The following is an 11839-nucleotide window of genomic DNA, read 5'->3' as shown; positions in this document are numbered from 1 at the left end:
ATGCTGCTACTATGTTATATCCCATCAGTTACCTCAAGTCCTCCAAACTCTCCCACCTGTGGAGAACTCCACCCTCAGCTCCCTCCTTCTTGAGTCCAGGAATTGGGGCACCTGGGTGGCTCAGTCAGTTAAGCGTCTGCCTTCGACTCAGGTCATGATCTAAGGGTCCTGGGATGGAGCCCCATGTCCAGGCTTTCTGCTCAGCAGGAGTCTGCTTCTCCCTCTCCCCCTGCCTGCCACTCTGTCTGCTTGTGATATCTCTCTGTCAAAAACATTTAAAAATCTTAAAAAAAAAAAAAAAGACTCCATGAATCAAAAATCTTGCCCTCCTGGTGAGGTGGGGTGCCAGTGCTCTACTACCGTCTGCAGGAGCCTGGAAACACAGTCAATAGTACTATCGCCTCAGCCCCAGATATGGTCCCTACTCCCTAAAGAAAGTACTTTCTTGGGACACCTGGGTCTCAGTGCTTGAGCGTCTGCCTTCAGCTCAGGGTGTGATCCCGGGGTCCTAGAATTGAGTCCCACATCAGGCTTCCTGCAAGGAGCCTGCTTATCCCTCTGCCTGTGTCTCTGCCTCTCTCTGTGTGTCTCTCAAGGATAAATAAATAAAATCTTGAAAGGAAAGAAGAAAGAAAGAAAAGAAAGAAGAAAAGAAAGAAAGAAAGAAAGAAAGAAAAGAAAGAAAGAAAGAAAGAAAGAAAGAAAGAAAGAAAGAAAAAGAAAGAAAGAAGAAAGAAAGAAAAAGAAGAAAGAAAGAAAGAAAGAAAGAAAGAAAGAAAGAAAGAAAGAAAGAAAGAAAGAAAGAAAGAAAAAGAGGGATCCCTGGGTGGCGCAGCAGTTTGGCGCCTGCCTTTGGCCCAGGGCGTGATCCTGGAGACCTGGGATCGAATCCCACGTCGGACTCCTGATGCATGGAGCTTGCTTCTCCCTCTGCCTGTGTCTCTGCCTCTCTCTCTCTCTCTGTGACTATCATAAATAAATAAAAATTAAAGAAAGAAAGAAAGCACTTGCTTGATCAAGGCACATTCCATTTGGCTGATCCTGCAACTGTTTCTCAGGGGGCTTTGGGGAAGGGAAAAGACATCTCTCACAGGGCTATGGCCCCTCTGTGACACACAGGCCTGGACATCCGGTGTTGGAACTCTTTGTTTATACAGGGATACTTAAATACAACTGGTTTATTTCCCCAGGTATACCAATAGTGTGCTTGGGTAGCTGGATTGGAGCCCGTTTCCAGGCTCAGCTACACACTGTCCCTAGAGGTAGCAGCCCCAAGCTCTTGCCCTTTCTAGGCTCACTGGAGGGTAGCTCTTCGTTTGTAGCAGAGCCTGGAAACTAGGAAACCCTTTCCCTCCCTGGTTTCACTAAGGGAAGCTGCCTCTCCCCCTGACTGTTTTGGGCAGGTGTGATTCTTGGCTTCCTCCTCCTACCCTTGGCCTCCTCCAGTTAAAGCCAAAGGGTTCACTCCCCTGGGTGAATCAGTGGGGAACATGTCATCTAAAATGCTTTTTCCAGGGATGCTGGAGTGGCTCAGTGGTTGAGTATCTGTCTTTAGCTCACGGTGTCCTCGAGTTCCGCACTGGGCTCTCTGCATGGAGCCTGCTTCTCTCTCTGCCTATGTCTCTGCCTCTCTCTGTGTCCCTCATGAATAAATAAAATCTTTAAAAAAAATAAATTAAAAAAATAAAATGAAATGCTTTTTCTGGGACGCCTGGGTGGCTCAGCAGTTGAGCGTCTGTCTTTGGCTCAGGGCGTGATCCCAGAGTCTCAGGATCGAGTCCCCCATCGGGCTTCCCGTGTGGAGCCTGCTTCTTCCTCTGCCTGTGTCTCTGCCTCTCTTTCTGTGTGTCTTTCATGAATATATAAACTAAATCTATAAATAAATAAATAAATAAATTGCTCTTTCTATGGACTTTGGCTCTGACGGGGGCAGGGGAATAGTTTCTAGTCACTCTCTTAGGGCAGTGGCGATGCTGAGGTCACTGGTCGCATCCACTGTCCTGATGAAAGACAATGGCTGCTTTTCCTACTTGCTGCTTCTTGGCCCTCGGAGTTCCCTGAATTTCTGCTAACCCAAACCTGCTCTTCTAGTCTCTCATCAACTGTGTATGCTTCCATTGGCCTGAGCCCCAAGAGCTCTTGTCCTCTAAATTCTGGTGCTTGTGCTGAGAACCCCATCTGATACAACCCCCAAGGATGGGCTATCTCTTTCCCTCTCTCACTTCCAAGACTCACCCCAATTCCTTCCTCAGAGGACAATCTGGGCCCTCCAGGGCAGGCCCCCACTTTGCCTCATATTTATCCTCGTAGAAAAAGTAAACAAACACAAAAGAATATGCTCCCCAAATGTTGTCGCTAGTAGTGCAGGGTGGTGATGACTGGAGGACTTCATTTTCCCCTTTCAGCTCATCTCCTGAAAGATTGTTTCCTATTTACATTTATGGTTTTCATCATAACAACAATACTCATGTGTGTGTTTGTTCTATTGCAATTAGAGAACCCGAGACACTGAGCAAAGGGCAATGAAGCCCTTCCTCGTGCTGAAGGAGTGAGCCCTGTCCCTGCATGGGTGCCCTTGAGTGGGGGACACGGTCACTGTTTGGCACTGCCACCTCTTATCACCCCACTGGTATGGGTGGATTTATGGACAGAGCCCAGGACTGATATTCCGTTGCCCTTGTTATACACATGACTCAGGACCGGTCCTCGTCCGCTTTGGCCTCCAGGTCACCCCACATAAACAAGGAGAGATTGGGACTAAGTGACTAGCTGTGCTGTTCAGTTCTGGGGCCTTTTTAAAGGTCATTGCCTGGTGGAAGCAGCACCCAGGAGAGCCACTGGAATCCCACTCTGAGCAAGAAGGCACTTTAGATGTCCTGTCTCCTGTCCTTGAGCTGGCAAACACCCACCTCCAACTAGCTTAAGTGAAAAAGAATCGATTGGCTCATGTAGCTGAAACATTTAGGTCCAGAGTTGGGCTTGGCTGGATCCAGAGGGGAAGATGGTATCAGGGCAACTGGTCTCTATTGGTCTCTTCTTTTTTTTAAAGATTTTTTTTAAGGATTTTATTTATGTATGTATGTATTTATTTATTTATTTTAAAGATTTTATTTATTTATTCATGAGAGACACACAGGGAGAGGCAGAGACATAGGGCAGAGGGAGAAGCAGGCTCCCTGCAAGGAGCCCAATGCGGGACTCAATCCAGGGATCATGCCCTGAGCCAAAGGCAGATGCTCAACCACTGAGCCACCCAGGTGTCCCTTAAGATTTTATTTATTTGTTTGTTTTAGAGAAAGAGCTCCAGCACCTAAGTGAGAGGGCAAGGGAGAGAGAGTTGGAAGCAGACTCCTGCTGAGTATAGAGCCAAACGTGGGGCTTGATCCCACAACCCTGGGATCTTGACCAAAGGCAGACACTCAGTTGACTGAGCCACCCAGACACCCCTCTATTGGTCTTTTCTGCTGTTTCCTGCTTCGTCATCAGACAGTCTCTTCCCCGCAAAAGTGAGATGCAAAAGCCTCAGGCTTACCTCTTGCCAGCCTAGTGTCTCTTCCCCAGCATTCCAGCAAAAGTCACAGGGCTAACTGTCACTGGACTCTACTAAATGACATGCCCATAGCTGAACCACGATTCCCTGGAGCCAGGGCATAGATTCTGTTGATTGGCTGGATTTGGTCATGTCCCTGCTCCAAATGTTAGGTAGCAAGCAAGGTGAATACCACTCACATCTATGGTCTAAGCGGTGAAGAGGGGGAGGGTAATTCACTAAAGACAAGTCAGGGGCTGTTACTAGAGGGAGGAAAGAATTCTGGGAAGGAAAAGACCTCCAGAGGCCCACTCAGGCTCATCTAGAGCAGCTGTTATCAAAGTGTGCCCCTTCCCTCCAAGACTGGCAGCATCAACAACACATGGAAACCTGCTAGAGATGCAAATTCTCCCAATTCTATGGGACTGATGGCACCCAACCCTCCAGGGGATTTGGAGGCATGCTGAAGTTTGAAGATCCCTCATATAGACCAGAAGATCTTGTACCTGATTTCAATTAGAATTACCTAGAGAGTTTTATTTTTTTAAGATTATTTATTTATTCATGAGACACACACACAGAGATGCAGAGACACAGGCAGAGGGAGAAGCAGGCTCCATGCAAAGAGCCGGATGTGGGACTCGATCCCAGATCCTGGGATCATGCCCTGAGCCTAAGGCAGGTACTCAACTGCGTCCCTCAAAGGAACTCTTGTTCTCAGCTCCTTCTAACTTCTGTAGCGGTGATAAAAGAGGATGTGGACAGTCCCTCTGCTGTGAATGGTAGTTTATTAAAGCAGTGAGTCGGGCATGTGACAACTCAAGCCAAACCAAGTGAAATAACAATGTGCGGGAGACATGTGACCCAACCAACTGCGTGGAGTCTGAACTGTGGCTTCCCTGTGTGTGATAAATTAATCTCTACCATGGTCCCCCTCTTACCCAGATCTCTCCCTCCCCCAGGCGGACTGATTCACCCAAGAGGGAAAGAACTGGAAGGAAAAATGACAGGCAGTTTACTGAGCGCTTATTGTATGCCAGGCAATGAGTTTGGCTCATCGAAATCTGGGATCTACCCCTATGAGGTAGGTAATATTAACTGTCAGAGAAGAAGACACCGAGGGTCAAAGGGTAGAGTAAGTAGACCTGAAAGGCTGAGCTGGGATTTGAATTCAGGATGGTCTGGTTTGACAACCAGGGCCCTAATCCCGACTCTGCTGCCTTCTAGGAGAAGCCATGGTATCCTGTTAGGAATAGAGGAGCTTGGGACAGGACTTAGAGGGGAACACTCAGATTCCACGGGTTTTGAAGAAAGACCACTGAGCTGGAATGAAAATCTGAGTTGCACTCACAGTTCCCCCACTGATTAGCTGTGGAACCTGGAGCAAGCCACTTCCCTCCATCTCCTAGTCTGTACAGTGGGACGGCTTCAGCTGACCCTGAGGGGTTTTTGTTGGTTGGGTTTTTTTGTTTTTTGGTTTTTTTTTTTTGGTTCCGTTTGGATGATGGTATCAGAAAGTATCCAGCAGAAGAACCTGCTTCCCAGGATCCTAAGACCTATTTTGAAACACACTCCTGTGCTCCAAGCTGGCCAGGTGTTCAAGTCATTCTGCTGGTTACTAAAGAATTTCTCCCTAGACCAGCCCAGAACTTCTGATTTCTTTAAGGCCTGGAGGACAACACAGCTCTGAGAGAAGCTCAGCATGCACAGTGAGATCTTGAAGAACTGAGACACTGTGAATTCTGTGGATCTCAGAACACACCTTAGGGGCCCCTGGGTGACTCAGTAGGTTAAGCGTCTGCCTTTGGCTCAGAGTGTGATCCTGGATCTGGGATGGAGTCCCGCATCGGGCTCCCTGGAGAGACCCTGCTTCTCCCTCTGCCTGTGTCTCTGCCTCTCTCTGTGTGTCTCTCATGAATAAATAAATAAATCTTAAAAAAAAAAAAAGTTTCTGCCTTCAGCTCAGATCATGATCTGGGGGTCCTGGGATCGAGTCCTACCTTGGGCCACCCGCTCAATGAGGAACCCGCTTCTCACTTTGCCACCCCCTGCTCGTGCTCTCTGTTGCTATCTCTGTCTCCATCTCTGTCTCTCTCAAATAAATAAATAAAATCTTAAAAAAAAAAAAAAAAAGAACACACTTTAGTCATGTAAAAACCACAGTGCCTGACTCGCATTTATCACCCGCTGCTGCTCTCAGCTCCATGCTGGGCAGCATGGAAGACACAGAGACAAAAGGGGTGGCCCCTAGCACCAAAGAGAACAGCCATGTGTTAGTATAAGGTGCCTAGTCAACTTGACACTGATGAAGGAACTGCAAATGTAAGGAAAAGGCTTTTGGCACCAATGAAAGGGCTAAAATCCAGGGCTGGCATGCGGTAGTGAAATGAATATTCTCATACACCATTGGTGGAGTGTAAATTGGTGGAGCTTTTGCAGAGGGTAATTCATAAGTTCTTCAAGAATTTTAAATGTGTATAGCCCTTAATCCAGCAATTTGGCTTCTTTTCTTTAAAAGATTGATTTTATTTATTTATTTATTTATTTATTTATTTATTTATTTATTTGAGAGAGAGAAAGAGAAAGAGAGCATGAGGAGGAGGGGCAGACAGAGAAGCAGACTGAACAGGGAGCCCAACATGAGGCTTGATCCCAGGATGCAGATCTCAATCCCAGGACCCTGGGATCATGACCTAAGCCCAAGGCAGATGCTCAATCGACTAAGCCACCCAGGTGCCCCAACAATTTTACTTCTAAGACTGTCCTCAAGAAATGTGTCCTCTGTGCACAACAAGAATCTTCATTGCTTTGTTGTTTGTACTGGTAAAAAGTTAAAAACAGCCTAGTTGGCCATCAAAGGGAATGGCTGAACAGGACTCCAGCAATACTATGTAGCATTTAAAAAGCACAAGGATCTATATGTAATCACATGGGGAAAAGTCCAAGATCTAGAAATGAATTTTTCTAGAACAATACATTTGGCTAAAAACACATATGCCCCACAATGAGATCCTGCTTTACAACCATAATGGGGGAAAAAAAACCAGATAATGACAAATGTAAGCAAGGCTATGGAGAAATTAGAACCCTCATACATTGCCCCTGGGAATATAAATGGCGCAACCACTTTGGAAAACATACTGACACTTCCTCCAATGGTTAAACATAGAGTTACCATAAGACCCAGTGATTCTACTCCTAGATGTATAACCAAGAGGAATGGAACGATGTGTTCACACAACAGCCCATGCACAGATGTTCTTAGTAGCATTATTCACAATAGTCAAAAAAGTAGAAACCACCCAAATGTCCATGAACTGATGGATACATGAGCCATACAGTAGAATGGCACTCTGCAGTAAGAAGCGATGAAGTCCTGACACCTGCTTAGGACAGGGATGAACCTGGAAAACTTCATGCTGAGTGAAACGGCTTTTCACAGAGACCACAGATTGTATGGTTCTCTATAAATATCCAAAATAGGCAGAGAGACAGAGAATAGATTAGTAGTTGCCTACAGCTCAGAGGAGTTATGAGGGATGGGGATGATCGCTAAGGAGTGAGGGGTTTCTTCCAAAGTAATGGCAGTGCTCTAAAATCGACCGTGTTGCCATGTCACAGCTCTGCAGATACCCCTTTTTTAATTTTTAAATTTTGTTATATATTTTTAAAGATTTTATTTATTTATTCATGGGAGACACAGAGAGAGAGAGGCAGAGACACAGGCAGAGGGAGAAGCAGGCTCCATGCAGGGAGCCTGACATGGGACTCGATCCCAGGTCTCCAGGATCACACCCCGGGCTGAAGGCGGCACTTAAACCGCTGAGCCACCGGGGCTGCCCCCCACCTTTTAAAAAAGATTTTATTCATTTATTTGACACACACACACAGAGAGAGAGAGAGAGAGAGAGAACACGAGTGAGCAGAAGTAGGCAGAGCAACAAGTAAAGGGAGAGGGAGAAACAGGCTCCCCACTGAGCAGAGAGCCTGACTTGGGGCTGGATCCCAGGACGGGGGAATCGTGACCAGAGCTGAAGGCAGATGCTCAGCTGGCTTGAGCCACCCAGGTGTCCCTAAAGGCTATTTAATTGTATACTTAAAAATGGATAAGTTGTATGGTATGTGAATTAGATCTCAATAGAGCTCAAAACGCACACACACACACACACACACTCTCTCTCTCTCTCTCACACACACACATGAACAAGTGATTGGCTAAGGAAACTGTGCTAAATACATTATCATGGAATAAAATGTAATATGCCAAAGGCAAAAGTGGATAAGTTCTGTATGGAACACTGTATGACATGATCTCTAGGACATAGCGCAAAATGAGAACATTAAAATATAAGACAATGTGTATAGTATGGTCTCCTCACATAAGAAAGAGGGCAAAGAATGTTCGGGCATATTTGGTTTTTACGTGAGGAGGCCAGGGTTGGCATCCAGCAGTCCAAGGGCCAAATCCAGCCTGCTTCTTGTCTTAGCATCCCCAGCGAGCTAAGACTGGTATTTAGATTCTTAAATGTTTGAAAAGCAACCAAAAGAAGAATAGTATTTCATCATATGTGAAGGTGATATAAAATTCACAATTTCCACGGCTTTAAATAAAGTTTTATTGGCACGCAGCCACACTCATTCATTTATGTATTGTCTACGGCTGCATTCTCGGGTACGGTGGCAGAGTTGATTAGTTGTGACAGAGACCATAAGCCCACAGAGCCTAAAGTATTTATGATCCGGCCCTTCACAGACAAGTTTTACTGACTTCTCTCCCAGCTTATCTGGAAGCTGGTGACTTCGGCGACTGTTCTGGGAGGGCATGGAGCAGCTGGGAGATGGAGTAAAAGGGAGTCTTCACCGTGTACTCTTTGGGATTTATTGTTGTAATTGTCAACCAAGCAAAAGCTATACATTTCTGCATGCGAACATATTGGGATGTGCGTATGTAGGACATATTTTACAGCTATGCACCAAATGAGTAACTGATGGTACTTTGAGGGAGGACCTGTCTGGGAAAAGTCAATTGGCCTCAGTAGTAAATATATTGTTGGAACATTTTAGAAAGAGAATCACTTCGTGCATAACTTGTGCAATTAAAAATGAAGGACGCACACTTTTTAGAGCTGTGCACCCTGCGAGGTTATGGGCTAGGCCTGCCTAGGGATTCACTATAGCTCCTGGTATGGGGTGGGGCCCATTCTAGGTGATAATCTAGTTACCGAATGAATACAATTGGCCCAGAGATGTGTATCTGGAGTGAAGGAGTACGCTCAGAGGAGGAATGCAGAGTTGAGAAGGTTCTAGGGTGGGGGTGGAGGTGGCCCAGGAAGAAGGGAGGGGAAAGTCGAGAGTGACTGAGCATCATCCCTGATGCCCTCCTAGCCCAAGGCCGTGGCTTCCCATGGTCTTCAGCATGCTGGTTGAGGAGTCCTAGCCTCTGGAGAGCTGGGGGCATTTTAGCATCTCTCCTCTTCCCCCTCCTGATAAGGTCCCTCAATTGTTGTCCTTCACCACCTCTCTTGAAGGACATTGGAGAAATCCAGCTGGGGACTCGTGCATACCAGCTGCACCTGCTGCTCCCTAGAATTGCGTCTTCAGCAAGCACCATCTGTGGTGTAGCCACTCTGAGAGGCGAGGCTCCTCCTACCTGCCTTCCAGGGCTGCAAGAATCCCGGCCCAAGGACCAAGCCTGTGATGGCTGTGGCACCATGACAAGGATGCTCAGGTGCCCAGGTGCTTGGCTCCAGGGACAGCTGGTGACAGGGCTGTCTCACACGGACTCTCGTACTTGTCCTCATGCCTTCCTCCAGAATCAAGGCCCCTATTTTATTTTATTTTATTTTATTTTATTTTATTTTTTTTAAAGATTTCATTTATTCATGAGAGACACAGAGAGAGAGAGAGAGGCAGAGACACAGGCTGAGGGAGGAGCAAGCTCCATGCTTGGAGCCCGACGTGGGACTCGATCCTAGGTCTCCAGGATCATGCCCAGGCTGAAGGGTGCGCTAAACCACTGAGCCACCGGGGCTGCCCAAGGCCCCTATTTTACTCTGAGGACTCCTTATGCTCAATCCAGGTAGTTTGGATACCAGATTGGATACATGATACAGGCCTGGCCAACCAGAACATCCCATTGCCCTGGTCACACTGATTGGTTCACTGGTGTGCGTGTGATCCAAGGCAGGCCTCTGGATTTTTGCCGGAGCTGGAGCTGCCACAGAAGAGATGCTGTGTCTCTCTTGGGGTTGCCACTTGCATAGCGATGCTGGGAGCTGCTGGTTGACTTTTCTCCATGACCAGAGCACGTGTGCCTGAGAACAAAGCTAAGACAGAAAGGAGGCAAGCCGAGCACTGGAGACAGATTGATGACATTACTTAAAATGAATTCATTGACCTTCCATGCTTTTCAGTTGAATGAATCAAAAAATCCTTTTTTTCGCTTAGGCTGGTTTGTAGTGGCAAGGATCGAGACTGCTACCTGAAGTTGGCGGAGCCAAGATTCCTACCAGCTCCTCCAAACATTTAATGGAGAATTGCACTTACCCCCTGGCTGCCATGCGCTTGGACCCTCTGTCAAGGCTTCCCCAGCTGCCCCCAGGCTGTTGGCTCCTCTTGCCGCTGGCTCACCCTCCTCTCTGGGTAACATGTTGGTGTGCCTAGGCCTCTTGACTTTCCCTGGGCACCAGCCCGCTCCTGGGGGTGTGTTGAGTGCTAGATCCCAGCCCCTGATTACCCAGGCCTGCTGCCCTTCACCCCCACGCCCATTTGTGACTGAAATGGGATCCAAGACAGGACGGTTTTTGTTCTTCAAGCATTTCCTGCATGCCAGACTCTGTGCCAAGTGCCTTGCACGCATAATCTCAACTACTCCTCTCGATAACCCTAATGGGTAGGTTTTATGATTATTGTTCTCCTTTTTTTTTAAGTTTTTTTTTTTTTTTTAGTAATTTCTGCACTCAATATGGGGCTCAAACTCATGACCCCAAGATCGAGCATGCAGAGCTGCATGCTGTTCTGACTGAGCGAGCCAGGCACCCTGTTACTCTCCTCTTTAAGAAGAGGAAGTAGTGGCTTAGGGAGATGATGGAAGTGACCTAAGGTCAAACAGCTGAGCCACATGAGGTGGAGGCAAGACCAGGACTGAACCATGGAGGGCACTGACCCCAGAGCTGCCCTCTTGACCACTGCACCTGTACTTCTAATCTGAGTGAGGCAGTGGGGTCACCTGGACACCAGTGCCCATCCCAGGGCCACCCTACCCTGAAAGATGACGGTGCGGGCCTGGGATGGGATCTGGAGAGCACCTCTTTAACAAAAGGACCAGAGGACGCTGATGCATGAGGTGCCCAGGACCTCACCCTGAGAGTAACCACCGTCTCTCCATCAAGGTCTTTGGCCCTAGAAAGAAGTTTGGCATTGCCAGGCCTATTCTGGCTGGAGCTAAAGCTCTGCCCTAGCTTAGGAATGATTACAATGTGAGACCAACTTCTTTGCTGACAGAAGGAAGAGAAAGATCAAGGGTGTGTGGGATGAGCAACTCATGCCCCGGAGGAAAACAAAAAATTAAAGAAAGCATCATGCTGCTCTTCGGGGGTGGGTGTGAGGCTATGGGCTTTAAGAAAGAGACAGCTAGGGATCCCTGGGTGGCGCAGCGGTTTAGTGCCTGCCTTTGGCCCAGGGCACGATCCTGGAGACCCGGGATCGAATCCCACGTCGGGCTCCCGGTGCATGGAGCCTGCTTCTCCCTCTGCCTGTGTCTCTGCCTCTCTCTCTCTCTCTCTGTGACTATCATTAAAAAAAAAAATTAAAAAAAAAAAAAAAAAAAGAAAGAGACAGCTAAGCTACAGCCTGGAGAAAATTCAAATTCTATGGCTTTCTTAATTTCCCCCACAAAAGAAATGGCTCTCACTGCTCTTAAGTGGTGACATTCAACGTTCTTAATAAAGCTTAAAGCCCTGTATGAACTGGTCGTGTACTCTTGACACCAAGCTTTAGGCACACTGTTCCCTGTTCCTGGAAGGCTGTCATTCCCTTCCTCTCCTTTGCTTAACAAGTTTCTACTCATCTTCAGGTCCCAAATTTGGTTGCATTTCCTCTGGGAAGTCTTCTCTGACCACCAAATCTAGCTTACGGGTCCCCTTGACAGTGCTCTTGGCTCCTTATGGTATTTCATGATCTTACCCTCATATTGTATTTTATGTGTCATCTCCCCTCCACTAGACTATGTGGTTCCAGAAGGAAAGGCTATATCTATTGTTGTCTATCATGGCCTCAGCATCAGACACACAACGGTGCATTAAAGGAATA

This window comes from Vulpes vulpes, chromosome 4 (genome assembly GCF_048418805.1).
Source record: "Vulpes vulpes isolate BD-2025 chromosome 4, VulVul3, whole genome shotgun sequence".
Lineage (NCBI taxonomy): Eukaryota > Metazoa > Chordata > Mammalia > Carnivora > Canidae > Vulpes > Vulpes vulpes.
The sequence above is the reverse complement of the archived record's forward strand: the minus strand, read 5'-3'. Positions refer to the sequence as shown.